At 28.9% G+C, this 22,558-nt stretch overlaps 1 long non-coding RNA gene across 1 annotated transcript in view; it reads right to left on the bottom strand.

The window, feature by feature from the left end:
* The window catches only part of LOC117174257, a 137,242-nt gene that overhangs the window by 108,112 nt on the left and 6,572 nt on the right, over window positions 1–22,558 (bottom strand). The gene's annotated exons all lie outside the window — the stretch shown is intronic.

Below are 22,558 nucleotides of genomic sequence, written 5' to 3'. Positions count from 1 at the left end.
GAGACGTAGTTATGGCTGAAATTTTACCGCGATTTCGCTGGAAGCGGGTGCAATTTTTCAGATTAGCACCCGCTCCCGGCGAAATCCTGCGGTTGTCCTTATCACAAAATTTTTAATTATATATATATAACTATTGTTGACGTGACAATATTTCTCGATTTAGTATCTTTAAGAAAAGATGTTGACATTGACTTCTGGACATGTTTCTTTACTCTTTCGTTTAATCGAATTTTGTCGTAATTAGGGTCTGCTGATTATTTATGTGTAATTCTTTATAGACAATAACAGGTGGAAGAGTATCGAATGTGTAAATTAAACCATTTATTTAAACAAAAAGAAGAGAATACATTGGTAATATTTGAGACTTAAAGGTATAATTATTGTATTGCGATTGAAATAAATTAACTGTATTATACGAAAAAATCAGAACATTAGTATGTTGAAAGTACTCGTAAATTTTCGAATTTATTTTACTAAGCTTTCGTGTACATTTCTATAAATAACCACACATTTTACCACAAATATCCATATATTTTCTAAAATTTCTGATAATTATTTCTTGTCCGTCATTTTGAATGATTACTTTCATAGAAAAAGGTCTTAGCAGAAAGGAGCTCTGAAAACTTTGCAACTAAATTTTTTTATGAAACAAGCTTCCTAATTATTCACTTTAAAAATTCTGCTCAGGATCCGTAGCTCAATTATTTGAAAAATGAAAAAGTTATTCAATTTTTGCCGGCCTTTTACAGATTTCGATTTCTTGATCCTTTAATTTATTCTAATGAATACAATTCATTTGACATTATAAAGCTACATTTTTTAAATTTTCGATGCTCAAATTTTGTGCTATAGGAAAATCAGTCGCAAGGAGAGTGAAGAAAAGCTATCCTATTCCATAGTTGTTCCACAACAATTGTTGTTGATTTTTGGAAATAATTTGTAGATTACTTACGAGTTCTCAAAAAATGAAAGCCTTTTTTTTAAATGTAGTATTTTTTGAACGGGCATGTATATTCAGGATTTTGTTTTTTATTTGACATGGGAATTCTTCCTCCTCTAAACAACACCAAGAACTTTTGTGATAACTTACATCGTTTACAAGAACAAAATATTCCATTAAAAACAAACGAATTTTCGATCCTCTAAATTTTTTAAGTAGCCATAAGACTGGGAGAATACTTTCACTGTATGAGTAGAAATTTTAACAAATCTGAGAAAAATAAAAAAAATAGAGCTTTCTAGAAAATCGCATTTATCTCTCTTGTCGGATTTCAAAACACGAGAAGAAAATTTTTAAGAAAAGCCTACCTCTGTATCGTTTGTAGTACTAGAAAAAAGTTTGATAAAAAAGCCATCCTATCAGCAAGAGGTGTATTTTTGTGGAACTTTTCCAGATATGTAAACTTTTATGTGAACATTTTGTTTGTACTTTTCGTTATTTTCGAGAAAAAGTCGTCTTTTCATGAATGTTTTTGGATGTAAAGCAGAAGTTTACAAAGAACGAAACTCAAGAGATATGTAGTATGCATTATCATCTATTAAAAAAAAAATTAAAATTTTTAAAAGTATTTTTTGTTTAGAAAATGCGCTTCAAGAATTAAAAAAATATAGCTTCGGAAAACACTGCATTAAAAAAAATCGGTCTATTTTTGAGAATTCACAGAAAATTGTTTCAACGATTTCAGTAATTAAAAAAAAATATTTCGGAAATTAGAAAGGGTAGAGTTGTAAAGATTTTTTTCCAGCAAAAAAGCCATCACTTATTAATCTTTAAACATTTTTCAAAAATTGATAAGCAATGGTAAGAAACAATTGAGTAGCAAAAAACATTGTTAAAATAAATGTTTTTTGTAAATTTAAAAATTTTGGCGTTTGAAATGATTTTTGACTGAAAATTACATCAGTAATATCATTCTTATTCTTAAAATTATAGAGAAATATTTTTTTCCGCGATATAAGCTTTGACACTAGAACTAACTTAAATGCTATGAATTTGGAAATATTCCTACTCAAAATTGGATTAAATATTTTAAACTGCAACATTTATTTAACTTTTTAAACGTTAACGCTTTTGAATAAAAATTCTCATCTTTTAAGGCCTTTGTGCAACATTCTTAATTAAAAGATAATAAATTTAATTTCACCTAATAAAATGATAAACAAAGAGGAAAAATAAGAAAAAAGATTCATAATTAAAGAATGGAAATTTAAAATATATAAAAATTAAAATTTTCAAATTTAAAACTAAGAAATTAAACAATTTAAGAATCAAGCTTTCAGAAATGAATACTATTGAAGTCGTTCCAAACTGAAAATTTCTAAATGCATCCTTTCAAATTATAATCGTAATAAAGTTTCAAATAAATTATTTCAGTTTCTCGGTTACAAAAGATTTTACCATTTCGTAAAGAGATGATTAAAAGTTGCAATATTGAAAGATGTTGTAATATTTTCTGATCTTCTGCGCAGTTTATATCAAAACTTCCTCGTGATTTACGCGTTTGGCGCTTCATCGAAAATTGCGTAAATATGCGTATATTAATATCCCTCGCCTACAATATTTTTGTTTCTCTGTATAATAGATAGTCTAGATTGCTTGAAATAATTTATTTAGCTAATTTATTTAGATTATCTAGTTAATTTATCTAGGTTATCTAGCTAATTTATCGACATTATCTAGCTAAAACAGCTAGAAATTTAGGTGACACAGCTATATTTTTTAGCAGACGAAATCCAGCTGAAGGCTTAACTGGGACATCTACACCATTATTTCAGCGCCTCTAACCCATTTCATTGTGCCCCAAAGGGGCAGCCTATGAAGTAAGCTACCAGTTTTTGGTTATTTTCTACCCCTTCCTGCTTCCCTCCACCACCCCTCGTTGACGACTTTTTTCAACCAAAAACAGTTGCATTTGCAATCCAAAAGGTGAAATTTGCAATGAAAAACAGTGAAACTCTTCAATAGCTCTCCCTTCTATGACCCTTCCGAGAATTGACGTCGCGCCGATTGTAGGTGTAACAGGGGCTGCGCGGGGTGCGCGGGATCTGCAGCTGTCATTCAGGCGAGCAGTCAGGCGTGAACAAATAAAAGCGGGGCAGGCTATAATGAGTTAGTTGCCACCCACCGTCAGCCCCGAAATCGGAGATATTGAAGAGTTTCACTGTACATGCATTTTTAACCAAATAATTTAATTCTTAACTAAAAACAAAAGTTTTCACAAACCCAAAAGGAAATAGTTATATTTTCATTTGAAAATATTTAAAAAAAAAAAAAACAAGAATTTTCTGCCAGTCGAATTCCAAAAAAAAAATAATTTTTAACAAAATTGCTGAATCTTTGAACAAATACAGAATTTTAAACAAAGAAGATTAATTATCTACCCAAAAAGCCGATATCAAAACATAATAATTATGTTTTTAAGCTAAATAGTCGAGTGTTTTAGAAGAAAGTTGTTTTTTAAACCCGAAGAGATGCATTTTCAACAAGAAAGTTAATTTTCAATCTAGAAAGACAAATTTTCAACCAAATAGTTGAGTTATCAAGTCAAAAAGATAAGTTATTAAACAAAAAAGATAAGTTTTCAACCGAAAATAGAATCGTTGAATATACAGTTTAAAAAACAAATTTTCACCAACAAAAAGGAATTTTCAATGCTTCAATTTTCAAACAAAAAAAATTAATTACAAAAAAAGTTTTGACAAAATAAATGAATTTTCGACCCAACTGTTGAATTTTTAAGTCAAAAAGACAAATCATCTACAAAACAGTTGAATTTTCAACCCGTTATATGTTTAACCAAATAGATTAATTTTTTACTGAGTTGTTGAATTTTTAAACAAAAAGGATTAACTTTAAACCAAGAAGATTAATTTTCTACAAAAAAAAAAGAATTTTCAAACAAAAATTTGACTTTCAACTAGAAGAGATCAATTTTCAATTAAAAAAATAAATTTTCAACTAAAAATACAATAGTTACTTTTTTATTAAAATAATTCATTCTTGACCCCAAAAAAACGCATCTGCAACAAAAGAGTTCAATTTTCAACCAAATAGATGACGTAGTAGAACTTTTAAATCAAGTGAGATGAATTCCAAATTAAAAATATAACATAAGATTTTTAAGCATAAACAATCAACTTTCAACCCAAAAAAGTTTGATTATCTTATTGGGTTCTATTAATTTAGTTTGTATTTAAGCTTTAAATGGGAAAAAGTGTTAAACTCAAGGGGAAAAAGAAGAATTCTTATAAAAAAAAGTACAAATTCTCTTTAAAAAGGGGGAAAAGAGGAAAAGGGCAAAGGATTACTAATTTATCATTGAACTGTAAGAGGGGAGAGTAAATAAATTATAAGACTTGATGTATATTTATTTTTGCCTGATTAATTAATACAAAAAGTGAATTTTTTCAATTTGTAAATGAATTTTTCAATAAAGTAACAAAAATATGTTTTTAAAATCGGCCTGAGACAATCTCTTAAGAATTGAGTAAGTTTCATTTTAAAAAAAATCATTTTGAAATTTATTCAAAATTATAGTACGAATCGAAATTATTCACTTTTATTTAATTAAAGTACCTTTTTAACGAACGATTTTTAAATTTAGAAGGAATTTTTTTTTTTTTTTTAATTTTTCTACTCTTTTCAGAAGTTCCAATTATTTGAAGATTTTCTGATTTATCAAACAAGGTCTTATATCTGTGCTAAAACTATCTACAAATAATTTTCATTGGTTGAGCATAATTAAAAAAAAACTTTATTGCGTCATAACCAAATTAGAAAACAAAAGCTTTTTTCGTAATTGGAAATGTTTAGCTCATTTTTTACGGAATCTTTAGAAAATTACAACAATTAATTTATTATCGTAACAATTTTCTTAAACAAATTCAGAGTTTGTGCATTTTTTAAAAAATAGGCTCTTTTTTGTATGGAATCAATTAGGAATATTTTTCCGATGACTCTTTGTAATGAAACTTTCCAAATTGAAAGTTATGATTAATTAATTAAACAATGTCTTTATGAAACAAAAGTAATTTTCTAATGCAATGAAACTTTTCTATAGCGCCGATTTTGGGGCTGACGGTGGGTAGGAACTAACTCATTATAGCCCACCCAGCTTTTATTTGTTCACGCCTGAGTGCTCGCCTGAGTGACAACCGTAGACTCCGCGTACAACGCGCAGCTCCTGTTACATAATCTTGCTGCGCGGCGTCGATTCTCGGTAGGTCTATAGAAGGGAGGGCTATTGAAGAGTTTCACTGTATTTACTAATAATTCCGGCCTTCAAATTGTAATATTACACTTTAATTTGTAAATTTTTTCACATTTTCAAAGCGATAAGAAAAATTAATGTATGGGATTAAACTTATTTGGAAGGATTCGAAAAATATTTAAAATCTTTTTAATAATTTTTAAATATTTTAAGAGGTTAATTTTTGTTTAGATTTCTGAGGAAAATTTTTATGGTTTGAGTTTTTTCTTTATTTTGATAGGATTTAAACAAATTGTAGGAAAACTGAATTTTCAAGGGTGTCAAGAAAATAAAAAAAAATCTTAAGATTACTGGAAATGTTTTAATGATTCTTTCTTTAAAAAATAAGAATTCTGAAAAAAATGGGTGAGATTTCAAAACATTTTAAAGTATTTCCGAAATTTTTCAAAAAGAATTTTAAAGATTTGAAAACACAATACTGCAATTCTTGCAATATCTCAAAATTTTTGAAAAATTAAGAAAGTTTTTAACAGAATGTATTTTTTTGAAATTTTGTTTAAATTTAGAAGCTTTTTAACATTGTTCAGAGGTTTAAATACAATAGTTCCTAAGGTTTTGAAAAAATGTAGATTTCAGAAAAGGAAGACTTTTAAGAATTTTCAGTGGTTTCAAAGAATAAAATTTTTTCTTTAAGATAAATTGAAAAGATTAAAGGGAAATTTCATTTTGAAAAATTAATTTTAAAAGAATATTTTAAAAGATTCCACAAGATTTAAAAAAATATCCAAAATGTGTTATGTATTTAATTTTACCGAATAATTTTTTGTTTTGAAAAATTAATTGTAACAGAAAATAGAAAAAGATTTCAATTATTTGCTAGCTTTTCAAAACGAACTATAGAAGATTTAAAAACATTTAAAAATAATTTTAAACTTGTAAAGATTTTAGAACTGTTTTTAGAAAATGTATATTTTTAAATCTTTCTAACAGAAACTTAGGAAGTTACAAAATTGTGGAATTGCTTCAAGAAAATGAAAAAATGTGCTCAAAATTCCTGGAAGAATTTGAAATACTTTTTTTGTTTTGAAAAACAAAATTTTAAGAAATTGATCAAATATTTATTTATTTTCTCTAAACTTCTAAAAGTCTCAAATATCGTTAAACCTGACTCGAAGTTTTCCTAATATTTTCTATATTCTTTTTCAACACACCTGAAATCTTAAAAAATCTTTTTAAGTTTGCTTAAGTATCTTAGGAAAATTATTTATATATATAACACTTTAAAACCAAAATGATGAAACTTATTTCCTTGTTCTCAGACCTCAGAATCTAAGTATAGCTCGAATTTATCTTCAAATCAAACTGAAAAACAACATGGGCGCCCAGCGCGCGTTTGACGATGCCAGTGTTGTGAAATAAAAAATTAACCCAACTCTTTATTACAGATCTAAAGACACCTCGAATAAATTAAGTAGGCTAAAAATTGATATTTCGATCAGAACTTTTTTTGTCCCACTGAGCCCTTTGTCTAATGGGCAAACCATTAACTATTTCTGTTGTATTTGGACGCATGACGCAAGTCGATGCAACTACCACGCTGCGAGTGCGGCCCTCGAGCTATTTCTCAAGCTTGACTGCGCACATCCTCTTTCGGCCTCTCGACCCCTCTCTCACGAAACTGCGGAGGCCATGAGTTCTGTAGGAATATCGTAAACCGTGAGGTCATATATCGGAGTTGAGTTTATTTAATTTCTCTATAAGTAATTGAACAAGAGAAGCTAGATTTGTAGATTGATTAAAAGGGATAAACTGGTTCATTGAAAAATAACGAGTGTCACAGTTCAGAGAGCGAGTATAGTCGAACGAATTGACTTGATCGCCCTAAGAGCGAAGGATGGAATGAAAGAATAATTTGATCCTTTTAAAAAAGGGTAAGCGAAACCATCTTAGGAAGCAATTCTCTGTTTCTGCCACGTGAGCGTGACACGCGAGATGTGAGGCAACGTTAACGATAAAATTTTTTGAATTACACGCTTAAAACGTATTTGGAACGATTCCACTCTCCAATTTTTCAGGGTTGCGATTCGCATTCTCGATTCTCAACGGAATAGTCAAACAAGCTTGGATATAATTAAATTAGAAACAAATATGAGATAATCAGGGTTACCACAGACTAATATACTTTTAAAAAATTTTTAAAGTGACTAATTGAAGCTAAAAAGTAACTAAAAGTGACTACACAGATAAAAAAAAATTATTTAAATGGGTAATTTGACTTATTTTAAGGTTTAACAAAATAACAATATGAAATATAAAATTGAGAATGTGTTTTAAACATTAAAGTAAGCAAACACAAAGATTGGAATTAATGAAGTGAAAACCTGAAATTAAGACGATATTTATTATAAAAAGTTAGTGTGAGGTTGAGATGTACGGTTGAGGCAGACACAAAATGATATTCAGTAAGGCATACTTATAAATTTTAGGTAACGAAAGCTTTATACGTTATTTCAGGTTGTGTGCAACTTACTTTCAGAACTTCATATTAAAACTTAGGTGCATATTTATCTCTATTTCACTCGGTAAATGCTTATTTCTTATTTAAGATAACTAAATGCTTTATTCAAAATGGTTTATATACTTACATTTAGTTGTTTTTTAATTTAAGTCAAATATAAAATCAGGAAAAATGTAACTTTAAATATTTGTTTAACTCTTTACTGTTCACACTGAAAAAGGGCTACAATGTCGATAGAAACACCTGGACATTGACATTCCTTGACCAATTTTTCTTTCTCTCTGGCTCTGACCATTAATATTCCAGAAAAAATTTTAAATTGCAAACTTTTTTATTTTATTCGTCTAAAAAACATGAAATTTCAATGAAAATGAACGAAATTTCTGTCCAAATAAACAGACGTTCAATAAAGCAGTTGAATTTTTTACCAAAAAGATGACTTTTTAGTAAAGTACTTAAATTATCAACAAACTAATTAAAGTTTTTACAAAATAGTTCAATTTGTAACCAGATACTTACTATTTCTATCTATAAAAGTTAATTTTCAACCAAACAGTCGAATTTTCGAGCATAAAAGAATAAACTTCAACCAAAAACAGTTGCATTAAAAAAATAAAAATTTGTAATAAAAACGAAAACGAATGTTCAATTCAAACAGACAAATTTTGGCTAAAACAGTTGAATTTTCAACCTAAACAACTAAGTTTTTTTTTAATTCACGAATTTTCAATTAAATAGTTAAATTTACGACCAAAAAGATGACTTGAATAAAATACTTGAATTTTCAACCAAATAATTAATTTTTCAACAAAATAGTTTGTATTTTTAACAGAAGAGGATGACTTTTTTAAAGTAATGAATTTTCAAAAAAATTGTTGACTTTTTAAGAAAATAAGTACTTCGATTGTTTGCCTAGAAAGATGAACTTTCAACCATTAAAATTTTCAAGCAAAGAAGATTAAACTTTACCCAAAAACAGATGTGTTTTCAAACAATATGACTTTCCTATCCAAAAAGTTGAATTTTCTATCTGAAATACATTTTTACTCAAAAAGATTAATTTTTAGCAAAGCAGATGAATTTTCGAGCCAAAAATATGGCTTTTTAACAAAATAGTTGCACTTTCAATCAAATGATGAGATGATTAACCAAATAGTAAAATTGTTCACAAAAAATATGAATATTCTTGAAAAAACAGGGGAATAGGAGAAATAGTGTGAAGTCTATAAAATTAAATACCATTTTAGCACAATAGATTGCTATAATTTTGGTACATTGATTAAATAAATTTTCATTCTTTTAAAATAAAATATCAAATGAGATGGATTAAAGTGACAAATGTAGCCTTTTCATTTAAAAAAGTTACTAAAAAGTGTCTGGAAAGAAAAAGTGACAGTGTGGCAGCCTTGATAACAATTCAGGAAATAGTTTCCCGTTTGATTCGAGACTTTATTCATACGTATTTAGATATCCAGATAAGATGTAAAAACCAGATAAACAAATTAAATGAGTCATATATTCTCGCGAAACGATCGTTTTATTTTCCTTGGTACTTGGACTTCTCATAAAAAACTACATTCTGAGAAGCATAAAACTTTAGAGTTTTGGTATTTGCGAGGTATTTGCTTTATAGGAACCATCGTCATCGCGAAGAGGATGTTTCTTCACGTTCGCAAAAGCCGGTACTCTAGAGTCTAGCTCATAAAGCTGTAACTCAAAGTGGCCCAGACACGATCCTGGTGACGCAAATTGTATCGTTCCTGATTCGACGCGCCGCGCCGGCTAGCAGTTTACGAGCATCTCGACGAGGAAAAGGGAACCTCGAGAGCCAATTCTAATCCTGATTTCGAATCAGGTGGTCATTATGACCACCTAAATTGTAATAATTAACTCTTCCAGGAAGTATAAAGCAATCAAATCTTCGGAATTCAGAATATTTTTCAATCATGCTGATTGCAGATTTAGATTTTAAGAAGCTGGGCTAGAGAACAAGGTCCAAGATTTATATTGCCTTAGTGCATTGTTCAAATTATATTAGGTCAAATTAACATTAGGACACACGTGTAACACGTGATACTTCTCTGATACAAAATTAATTATTAATCGTTGTTGACACATTAGAAACCAATATTATTGCAACAACAAAATTTAATATGTACATGCATTTTCAATCCAAAAGTACAATTTTTCTGTAAAAAAGATTAATTTTTTTGAAACAAATTGAATTTTTAACCCGAAAAGCTCAATTTTTGACAAAAAAAAAAATAATTTCAGCTATAAGAGAAGAATTTTCAAGCAAAAAAATTAAATTTTTGACAAAAAACGATGTTTTCAACCAAAATAGAATAGTTAAATTCTCAGTTTAACCCTTACTGAACACACATGGGTCTTAGGGACCCAGAGGTCGTTTGTAATGAAATTTTAAGTACCTTAATGCAAAGGGAACAGGTCTATTGCAACATTCGTTGATAGTTGAAGATTTTAACTACGTTTTAGGACATTTAGCATGACACTAGGACTATAAGTTTATTTTAAGCAGTTTTTAAAAAAATTTTAAGTCAATTTTTATTTCAGCTTATATTGACTTTAGATTAAATAATAAAGTCTAGAAAGTATATTTGTCAATCTCAAAAATTTTTTAAAAGATAAATAGCGTTTTGAAACGATGATTTTTGATGGAGTGGCGAGATACGGTATCACGCCGTGCTGTCTGCCAAGAGCACAGCGTCTCCATGTGTAATGATTGCAGTAATATACAATAAAAGGAAGATCACTTTATTTTGTCATAATTCCATGCCACTATGTTTAATATCCAGAATTCATCAATATTTAATAAAATTATTTTTTATAACAAGTAATACAATAGAGTATTTTGACAAAAACGCATGATTTATGTTATCCCTTTTTGCCGTCATTCATTCCTCAAAATGAATATACTTTTTGAATAATCCACTGAACTACTTTATTTTTTTAAAGTGGTACATCTAGAGAAGACGTAACTAAATGTTTAGCCCTTAATATCAAAAAGTAAAAAAGTTATGAATTTTTAAATCAAAATAGTCTTTTTTTCTACTTTTTGGACATCAACATTTTGTAAAGTACATTTAAATGTAATTTTTGGTAATACGACCTGCATGATCTTTTAAAGTTACTTCTTGAGAAGTTCTAAAAAAAATTTAAGTAAAAATATTCAATAGTTTTTTTTATAGCGGTTTTTGTCACCTGGGTCCTTTGGACCCAATTGTGGTCAGCGTGTTACTCCACAGAAGTGTGGTCACTAAGCCATTTAAAAAAAACTAGTTAAACCCTCGAACAAATACACTGAGAGACTTTTTGTTATAATAAATGATAAAAATGAATGGGAATTTAATATATCATTTCAAAACAGGGAAAACAGGGTTTTCGTATCGAAAATTAATATAGCGGTTTTCAGCCGTCAACACTAATATTTTTGTTTGAATAAATGGAAAGGATATTGCATTAACTCTTATAAAACTTGCGATAATTTAAAATTCACTATAAAAAAGTTAACAATTGAAGTTAAAACGATAGTTATACATTCATTTGAAAGAGTGAAAACATTGTTTGAAGTTGCCATATAAAGCATATGAGAATCTCAAACGACTACATGAAAAATAACTCACTCCACCAAAAGATTTATCCTTCAGAAGGAGGAACTAAATACACAAATTAAATACAACTCTAAATACATAAACATGCGTAAAATTATTTTTTTTATTATTATATACTGAATTTATTCACTACATACATAATCGCACGCTTAATCGCTATGAAAAATCGGAACGGCTGCGGCGAGATTCGAACCTAACTTATGGATTAAATCTTATTATCTTATTGTATAAATTTCGTAATAAAGAATTCCTAATGTTTTAAATATAATATTAACTGAATAAATTTAAAATAGAAAGAGTTAACTTTTATTTTAAATATCGTCAATCATAACCTGTTGGTTCGATCGGAAAATGGCGAAAACAATCGAGGAGCATTCTCAAACGAAACTATATGAAAAATTAAGAATAATGATTTCATAGTTTGTTATGTGTCTGAGATTTTGGTCAACTCCATATTGACAATATCAATTTTTAAAATACTTTTTTCGACATTATGATATTCACTATTCTTTTTATTCAAATTATTTTTCGAAAACTCACAAAAAAGATCATTTTTTGATAGTGTTAATTCGTAAAATGCAGATTCATAATATTTCGTATTTAGAATACTACTTTGTCATCTTTGTGTTTTAAATACTCGTATGATAATTTTAAATCTCAATACTGAATTACGAATAAATATAATAAAACCTCGGTTTTCCCTATTTTGGAGCGATATTATACTAAAGTCTAATTCATTTATTTCATTAATTCTAATGAAAGATCTCTCAGTTTAGATGGATTTTCAACAAAATATTTGCATTTTTAACTCAACAAAAACTATTTCTTCAATCAAGACTGGAATTATTAAATTTTCAGTTTAAAAAATAAATTTTCAACAAAAAAGAAACAAAGTTTCAATCACCTGAATTTAAATAAAAGACGAATTTTTAACAAGATAATTGAATCCTTCACTAAAATGATTATAAACTAAAATGATTATAATTTTTAACAAAATAGGTAATTTTTCAAAAAATAGTTTAAATTTCAACCAAAAATATGAATTTCCAAACAAAAACGTTAATTTCAAACGAATTAGTTCAATTTTCTATACTAAATTGTTGAATTTTCAATCCAAAAAGATAAATTTTCTACAAAAAAGTAAATTTACGATGAAATAGTTGAATTTTCTACTAAAATTATGAATCTTTAATAAAAAAAAGCATTTCTTATAAAGTAGTTCTATTTCGAATGAAATAGTTTATTTTCAACAACGACAAAAACGATTTTTCAACGAAACATGTAATAGTTAAGGTTTCAACAAAAAAGATATTAATTCCAAACGAAAAACAAACAAATTTAACCAAGAAAGGCGAATTTCAAACAAAATAATTCAGTTTTAGCCGAGAGAGATGAATTTTCAATTAAGAAAGATGAATTTTTAACGAAGAAAGATAACTTTTATACCATAGAAGATGAATTTTTAATGCAAAAAGACGAATGTTCAACAAGATACAGACATTTTAAACCAAATAGTTTAATTATTAACTAAAAAGATAAGTTTTCAATAAAGAAATGGAACAGTAAAATATTCAGTTTAGAAATTTACTTTAACAAAAAAAAAAACCAAACGCCCAGTTGAACCTTACGAAAAAAGATCTATTTACAACAAAATGGTTGATTCCTTAACCAAATAGATGAATTTTCCAGCTAAAAAGTTGAATGTAACTGAAAACAGATTAATTTTAAATCAGAAAAGAAGAATTTTCAACAAAAAGGATAATTTTTAATAAAGAAAGATGAATTTTCAACGGAATAGTAGAATCGTCAATTAAAATGACGAATTTTCAACAAACATAATTAATTTTTTACCCAAACAGACGAATTTTGAACAAAATAGATGAATTTTTGATCAAATATACGAAAAACGGATATGTTACCTTTTCAGATAAAAAACAATTAATTTTACGCAAAGAAGAAAAGAATTTACAACAAAATAGTAAAAACTTCCGAAACATGTTTTAATTCTCAACAAAAATATGAATTTTCAACAAAAAATATAATTTCAGACCAAATAGTTATATTTTCAACTTAACAGTAAATCTGCAACCAAAATCGATTAATTTTCAACCAAGCAGTTGTATTTTTTAACAAAAAGGATCAAATTTCAACCAAGAAGCATAATTGTCTACTAAAAAGGACGAATTTTCAACAAAATACATGAACTTTTAACAACAACAAAAATCTATTTTTAATGAAAAATATGAATATGCAAACAAAGAAAGAATTTTTAACCTTATAGTGAAATTTTTAATCAATGACTTGAATTTTCTACTAAAAAAGATTAATTTTCGGCCTAAATAGTTTGGGGATGTAAAATGTGTTAATAACAATAACCCCGCAGACACGATTTTAAAGACATTTTGAGAGCGGCCAAAAGAAGTTTTTAGGGCATAAGGTTTAAAAGACGTTTTTAGAAAATCCAAAAAAAAGTTCTAAGTCAGGCCAAAAAACGTTCAATGTTCCAAACACGTGCTAAAAACATCTTTGAAACATTGTATGTTTTTAATACGTTATTTGGCCTAACTTAGGACGATTATTATCGATTATCGATTATTTATTTTCGATTATATTACTTATCGATTAATTCCCGTAATAAAAAATATTACACAGAATTCTTGGTTAGATAGATCTTTTAATTTTAATTGGCATAAGTTTAATGCATATGAATTTCCTTATATAATTAATTTATATCTGGTTACTTTTGTCCTAAACTACTGCTTAAATAGAACATTTGTTTTACGAATTTAAGAAAGTTAAATGAGAATTTTTACTTTAATTTATAAAGTCAAATTATTTTTGTTATAAATAATAGATTACTTTCAAAAAACGCTAAAATACCCTATTAATCTTAAAATATTGTAAATATTCCTTGAAATCGAATGATTTTCTGTTTACTAAAAGTACCAATTTCCTAAATAAAACGTCAACAAATCCAAACATTGTACAAAAATTGTAAATTTAATAACTTTGATTGATACTATGATAAAATATATGATTTTTTAATAACAGCTATAACAGTAAATAACAGTTTTCTACAAAAAAACTAAAATAAAAAGAATTGTTCCAAATTGTACATCTTCTTTCAACTTGAATAATTTTGCTTAAAATAACCGTTTTTCGGTGAAAACCATCAATATAACTTTACATTTTTTAAACTTGTCAATCTTCCTGGAAGTAAATATCGAAATTTCAGGTACAGTACACCCTAGGCTAAGTGCCTCCGCATACTGTCGAAGAGACGGTTTAGAACGGAACTAATTATTAATAATTAGTCATTATTATTCAAATATACTGTTTTTGTAATAAAAAGAACTTTTCACTTTATTTTACACGTTCAAAACTGAGCTATTTGATTTTACAAGTCTCATGAAAAATTATAACTTGAAACCGTAAAATAAATACACTTTTTTCAAAGTTCATTATAATATTTTTTTCTTTAAACTAAACTATTTTGAGAGTAAAAGGCATGAAGTTTTTTTGCTCTATCACATTTTGATTAATATTTATCCGAATACAGTCGAATTTCTCGAGAAAAAAAATGTTCTCGCGTTTTTTTCATCATAAAACAAATTTAAAAGGAGAAAAACATTATGAGACTATGAAGAGGAAGTCTAAAACTAAATTCCAGTTCAAGGCTTCAGTCGATACATAAAAAAGAACGCAAATGGTAACTGGTCCAAATGGCGTGTGGTCCATTGGACCCAATGTGACCACTAAGTTATTTTTAGAAGGTGTGACCACTACGTGTTAACCTAACTGATTTCCAGCGAAAGCACTAACATGCCCTAAAAGCATTAAAAAGTTGTGAATCTTCTTTGAAGTGTAATTTTATAAATTAAAAATTACAATTTCCGACGAATAATATTAGCATAATCCATGATTGTTAAAAGATTCTAAACCTTGTTCAAATTATAGTAATGTTTGTTTGAAAATACTAATTTTCGAATTTTGATGTAAAACGTCAATGTAACCTAAAATTGTTAAAAAATTATTACTCTTATTTGAAATCTATTAATTTTTTCATTAAAATAATAATTTCCGACAAAAAACACTAAGAGGCCAAAATTATTCAAGCTTGTAAATCTTATTTAAAACAAAAATGATTAGGATTAAAATCTTTAATAACTTTGTTTCGAAAATAGGAAAAATACCAATTTTAGATGAAACATACAAGTTTGGTGTCGCGTCTGCTCCAGATTCGGGACACTTGCTACCCCAAACTTACTGAGATCAGTCGCTTCGAAACGTGGGTGCTATATTTTCTTAATCTGCGCAAGCGCGGAACTGTGCCGCAAGCGCCACAGTGGTTCCGCCAGTTTGGGGTAATGGTTCTCCCGAATCAGTGAAGGCGTTCTACTAAACAGAAGCGGCGCTGTTCATTTTGTGATTGGCGTCATAATAAAATTGTACTTTTTGGCTGAGCGGCTCTACTAAACTCCTCTCCGAGTGCTAATATCATCTAAAGTTGTTACGAACTTCCGACAAAACAAACTAACGTAACATTGATCAGATTTGTAAATCTTCTTTGAAATCCAATAATAATATACACTTGAAACTGTTAAAAATTGTAAAACTTGTTCGAACTATGATTTTTGTTTCGAAATATCAATTTTTATTGTAAAACGGTAACGTAACTAAAAATTCTTAAAAAATTATGAAACTTTAAAATTCAATGACTTTTGTTAAAAAATGGCACTTTTCGGTAGAAAACGCGAACAAAACCGAAAAACATAAATTGTTGAAAAAGTTGTAATTTTTTTAGTCCAATAATTTGTTATTAAAAATACCAATTTCCGGTGTAAAACTTTGACAAACTCTAAAATGGTTGAAAACAGGTCACGTATAATATTTTCAATGATTTATTAGATAGTTTGAAAGTTTTATTTTAACCACGTAAGAGTATGTGGAGGCTGTGACTATGTGCACTGAAATTTCGGTACAAATAACCACAATTTTTTCTGTACGTGTAGACACCCCCCATTTAAAAAGCACAAATGTCTCTTAATTGACATATAGTTTGCAATGTTTTTTTTTTTAAATAAAGCGATTGTAGATTTAATCTTTACAATTTCTAATTTAAGATGTAAAACACCAAGAAATGAAAATTTTCAGATTTTCAACGATTGTAAGCTGATCCCCAGCTAAATCCCAAGTAATGATTGAGACCTGAACACCACGCATCCAAAAAATAGCATTCTGATCAATCCTAGTTCGACTGTTTGGAATTTAAATGTCAATTACATATTTAAATAATTTAGAGATTACTTCTTTCAGGTATTTGTGCTAAAAAATCGTTTTTCTATGGTTTTAAGAATCAAAATTGTATTAATGAGGATGCCATTTTAAGTTTAAAAAAAATTGTATAAAAAAATTGTAGAACTTAAAATTAACTTGGCAAGAAACATCAGTAAAGTTTGAACTTTTTTTTATACAAAAAATCAGCCACAGACTCTTGTATCATTAGTGATTTCAGGGGTGTGTCTCGCCATGCAAATGTACTGAGTCAGTTTTGTGAAGGACTGCAGAAGATGAAACACTAGCCCCACGCTCTACACGGTGGGCCTGAACATCGATTTAATGAACAAAAATTTCACCACAGATATTCCAACGGGAATCGATTAGTACATGATAATGAAGGATCTGTGCCGCATACCAAACATTTTCGCTGGGCCGTTTCGAAAAAAAGTGTGTTTGAAATTTAGAAATATCACATAGTCAAATTTAAGTAATTTACTACAAGAATTAAATTTATTTATTCATTTAACTATATTAGTATCGTTTATAATCATATAATTATATTAAAACGTACATAATGTTGAATTTTTACTAATTTTTCTAATAAATCTCTTGAAAACTGAATAATTATAAAATAATTACGAAATAATTTAATTATATAAGCTTGTTATGGCAGAGTCTATCGAAGACTTACAAAGAATGCTGAATAAACTAGATGCAAGGGACGGGAAGTTAGATGAGGAATTAGATAGACGAATAAATGAAGGTAAGAAGGTTATTGGTAGAGCAGGTCCCCTTATCAGAACTAAAAATATATCAAATAAAGCTAAAATGGCAATACATAATTCCATATTTGTACCGACAGTACTATACGGTAGCGAGACATTGAGTTATCAAGAAAAAGATAAGAGTAAAATTAACGCAATTGGCATGAGATTCATGCGCACAACATGCGGGAAAACCCTGATGGACAAAGTAAGTAACGAGACAATTCTAAAAGAATGTGGTGCAGAAGAGACGCTAGTAGACACATGGGAAAGAAATCGGTTAAGATGGTTCGGACATGTTGAGAGAATGCCAAATGAACGACTAACGAAACAAGTGTATCAAGGTAAAGTAAATGGCAGCGTGCCCAGAGGTAGACCGCGGAAAGAATGGTTAGAATGTGTGAATGAGACCCTAGTTAGAAGAGACATAAGAAGTCACAGAAACACGAGAGTCTGCATGAAAAAATGCATGGACATAAGAGAAGCTAGAAAAGTATGCCAGGACAGGAAAGTATGCCGGCAAATAAATAAAAAGAGTGTCAGTAGAGTGAATGACGCCTGAAACAAAAGACCTTGGCTACTAATGGACCCGAGCGGGGAACCTTACATAACGACTTCGTGAGGTTCTTCCCTTGGGGTCATTGCTAGAGAGATTGATCAGCAACCTGGGTCGGAGTAGTGTTGCGGAACGAACGTATTATTTACTTAAATAGCACGAGAATTATAACACAATTATATCAATATAACACAATTATATTTAATTATTTATAAAAATTTATAAAAACAAATAAAGTTTATTTTTCTGTGTCCCATATTCAATTTCAAACGTGACGAGAGTTGTATTCTCGAACTGCTTTCAATAAATTCTAAGGATACTTAGCATTTGTATAAGCTACTTTATATTTAGCCCAAGTTATTTTGAAATTAGCATGAACAGATTCTATGCACTACTCACTAAAAAATCCCAGGGCTTTGCCTGTTCGGCGACAGAAATCTAATATATGAAAAAACACTGCATGAACTTTTGGTGTAATAGATATCTCCAAGTTAAAGTAGCTTTCTTGAAATGCAGAAATATTTTTTTCAAAGTTGGCTTTTAAATCTTGAGAAAAACGAGAATCTACGACGGCTCGAAAGTCTTGAAAACACTTCACATATTTAAGTAGGGGCGGACCCACTGTGTTTAAGGCATTTGATACAACAAAAAGTACGCAAAATGTCTATTTTATTTAACAGTATTTTACTTCAATTAAAACATTCACGACTGACATTGCATTCTTTAGCCCACCTTACATTATCGGCTTCACACCTAATGCTTCTAATGTGTCCCCTAAGGGTTTACATTTTTCTTACACCTTCTTCTCTATTCCTTTACACACCTTCCACACACTTACTTGGTGGTGGAAGGGGGACCTACAGTTTAAGGTGGGTTCCGAACCACCAAGAGCAACAGCTTTATGTACTTACAGAAAACCTTTTTCTTTAGAGGTACCTCCGGAGATGAACAACTCTCTTGCTAGGCTAGTGTTCACCGCCTGGGCCACCAAGGCTCTTCCAGAGTGTGAGGCGGGAATCGAACCCGCAAGCCGAAGGAGTGGGTCCAAAGCCTACGCTTTAGCCCCCACCACCAGCATTCCACTTTATCGGATTCACACTGTAACAGCATATTTTTATACATAAAATTCATTACTCCAAGGAGTAAGTGCAGCTCTGGTGGTGGTATTACATCAAGTACTAATGTGTCATCGTCTCCTGTGAAAATCGGTGGATGAATACTGCTTTCGTAATTTTTAGCATCAAATTTTTTGCGGCAACACCTTCTGTATATTTATTGTAATTATTTTCGAACTGTGAAGTATCTAATTCACTTTTTTCCCTTAAAACGAAAGCAAAAATTTTGAGAAAGCCTCCTCCACCGTCTATTCCAATTTTCAATTGCACTTCTTCAGTAACGTTTCTCTGCGTTTAAATTTGTTGAATTAACTTTTTTACATTATTACAAAACACTATATTTTTAGTTATAACTTCTGTTTTGTTATTAGAAACACGTACAACGTTGATTCTTTTCACTTCAAAGAACGAATCGAGCAAATGATTTAAGAAATAGACACATCAGACTTTTTTTGTCCACATCTTTTATTGTCTTAATATCTTGTAGTAAACTGCTAATGATATGTTCTTTCTTCGTTGGAGCTAAATTATTAATATGTTTTTTTAAATTATCTGAACAGCTGCGAAAATTAAACTAACTTTCCTTAAATTCTGTATCGCATTTTGAACAAGTTTTTTTGACTTTCTCTTCTGTTTTTAAATTAGATTCATCACGTCAAAAATTAATATGCCCTGGTATTCGTGCTAAATCGCATAAATTGCAATCACATCAATTTCCTTCTTTAGATCTGATATTTTTTCCAATTGCTTTAAATTTTAAAAAACAAAGAAACTGTACTATTGGTTTCGCTTGATATAATCGCCTTATAAACGAGGATTTCACAATTACTGCAAACAACTGTAGGAAGTCGCTCATCTTCTGTATTTAAATCCGCAATTTTCATAATGTGATTTTTCAAAGCTCCAGTAATTTTACTCATAGAATTTTTTTTTTTTTTGAAGTAAACATAATTTTTCACGATTTTCTTCATGAGTTAGAGGACGATCTTTTGACTTTTTTAAAAACATTTTATTAAAATTATCAATGATATATACAGACAAAAAAATGGTTGAAGTATGACATATACAATATCCATGCACGACTTTATACGTAAACTGCCTTAACTCAACTGATAACATATTACTGTTCAAACTGAGATTCACCTATCTATACGCTTTACTGCTATAGTATGGTCTATACACATGATGTATTCCATACATTTATGCAATGGTTGAGGAAAATATTTTTGTTCTTTTATACCCAAATTATAAAGATTTTGCTTGTTGGACTGTGCATCGTTGAAGTAGGCGCTACGAGCAATGTTTATGTTTACGTTTGTATAAAGCTGTACGAAGCGGAAGGATTGCTCCAATTATATAGATATAAAATATGTGCGAAGGCTTCTATCAATAAATTTTCATAATATGCTATGTACAGTAGTAGAATATGAGGTTTATATTATACAAACAGTTCTTAAATGAATACAATAAATATAAGTTTTGTAGTAAATTACTTAAATTTGAAAATTTTATATTTTTAAATTTCAGACGCACTTTTTTTCGAAACGGCTCGGCGAAAATTGTTGAAATTCGGCACAGATCCTTGATTTTATTGTACTAATCGATTTCCGTCGTAATATCTGTGGTGAAATTTTTGTTCATTTAACCCATGTTTAGGCACACCGTGCCTACATTTGAATGATAGCTGATAAGAAGCATGGGAGATGTAGTATTTTTCTAAGTTTTTGTAATATTTTGTACATTTATAGATATTTTAAAAACTTTGAGGTTGAATTAAACCAAGAATAACTGTTTCTAGAATTAAAAAATAGACCTTAAAAACACCGGCAATGTCTTCTTAAGGATTTTAATATTCAAGCAGAGTAAAATGGTAAAATATAAAGAATACCACTTCAAGGTTTAAAGCAAATAAACTTACAATTCTAAAATTTAAATATAAATAATAGTTTTTCTATTTTTCATTACTTGAATGATTTTAATGTATTATTACATTATAATAAAAATACACAAAAATGATCTTTTTTAATATTTAGTATATTGTATTAATCGTCAAGATAGTGAAAAGATTATCAGTATGAAAGCTATTAAGTTTACTGTACATTTAGTCATATATTTATTTGAAAATTGGATTAAAATATGGAGATATGAATTAAATAAGGACTAAAGACATCGATGTATAGATCCGAACTGTCGAGCAGTGTAAGATTCTACCCGCTCAAACGGAGTAAAAAGTGTTTTTCTCCGTGTGAAGATCATTTATTAAAGGAACAGATAAATTGGAAAAAGGAAGTTTTAGTTCCTGACTGAACAGTTACGGCGTTAAATATTAAGGTTTGCTTAGACCGATGTCCTTTAACCTAAACTAACCGAATGGCTCTGACGGTTTCATGTATACATTGCTTTTTAAATTTTGAGATATTCTTTTTGTTGCCGAACTTTTAGATTATGTTGATAGTGTGTAAAATGATAGTTCCAATAGTTTTTGAAATTTTAAAAATATTTTAAGACGAACTTTTATTTTTCGAAGTTTTAAAAATATTGTAAGACCCTTGCTATCTTTAAGAAAAATGTTAAAGTAACATTAATAAAAGTTTTTAATTATCGCAGTTTCTATATTTATTTACAATTACATTAATTTATTTATAAATGCAAGTATTAAACTATACTATAATTGTGAAATAATGATTTTCTTGCTGTCATTATGGTAAAAGAAACCTAAATTAAAACTATGGTTTCTGCCATCTCAATTTCCAAACTGTCCTGATCATTGTTTGAAGGCTGACTTTTTTATTCGATATTTCAAAATCCTTTGTCAAAAAATCGCGCTTTATTAGACGACGGGTTTTTTTAGCAGCCTTCGAACAATGCTCGGGGCAGTTTGGAAATTGAGATTTCGAGAAACCTGGTTTTAATTTAGAATCATCATACCATTCTGACTGCAAACAATAATTATGTTACAATTTTTATTTACTTAAATAATTGAATTTATTAATAAATTAATGTAATTGTACATAAATGTTGAAACTCAGCGATAATTCAACACTGCCATTAATGTTACTTTTACATTTTTCTTACAGATAGTAAGGGTCCTGAAATATTTTTTAAATTTCAAAAACTATTGGAACTATACTTTTACACACTATCACAATAATCTAAAAGTTCAGTAACAAGAAGAATGTATTAAAATATGAAAATCAATGTTGTCATGAAATCGTCAGACCCACTCGATTATTTTAGGTTAAAGGACTTCCTTTTTCCAACTGATCTGATCCTTTAAAAAGTTATCTGCACACACTATGTATCCAAGTTTAACAATGAAATCCTTTTTAGCACGCTTAGTTGCTTATTGCCAACTTTCAACCTCAATTTTTGGAACGCAGAAAAGAACTTTTTTTACTCGTTTTAATCACATATTTATCTGTATATGCATGACGATAGAGTTATGACATTTCACAAGTTTTACATGCAAAATAATAACAAAGG

The sequence above is a fragment of the Belonocnema kinseyi genome, chromosome 6 (assembly GCF_010883055.1).
Source record: "Belonocnema kinseyi isolate 2016_QV_RU_SX_M_011 chromosome 6, B_treatae_v1, whole genome shotgun sequence".
Lineage (NCBI taxonomy): Eukaryota > Metazoa > Arthropoda > Insecta > Hymenoptera > Cynipidae > Belonocnema > Belonocnema kinseyi.
The sequence above is the reverse complement of the archived record's forward strand: the minus strand, read 5'-3'. Positions and strand labels throughout refer to the sequence as shown.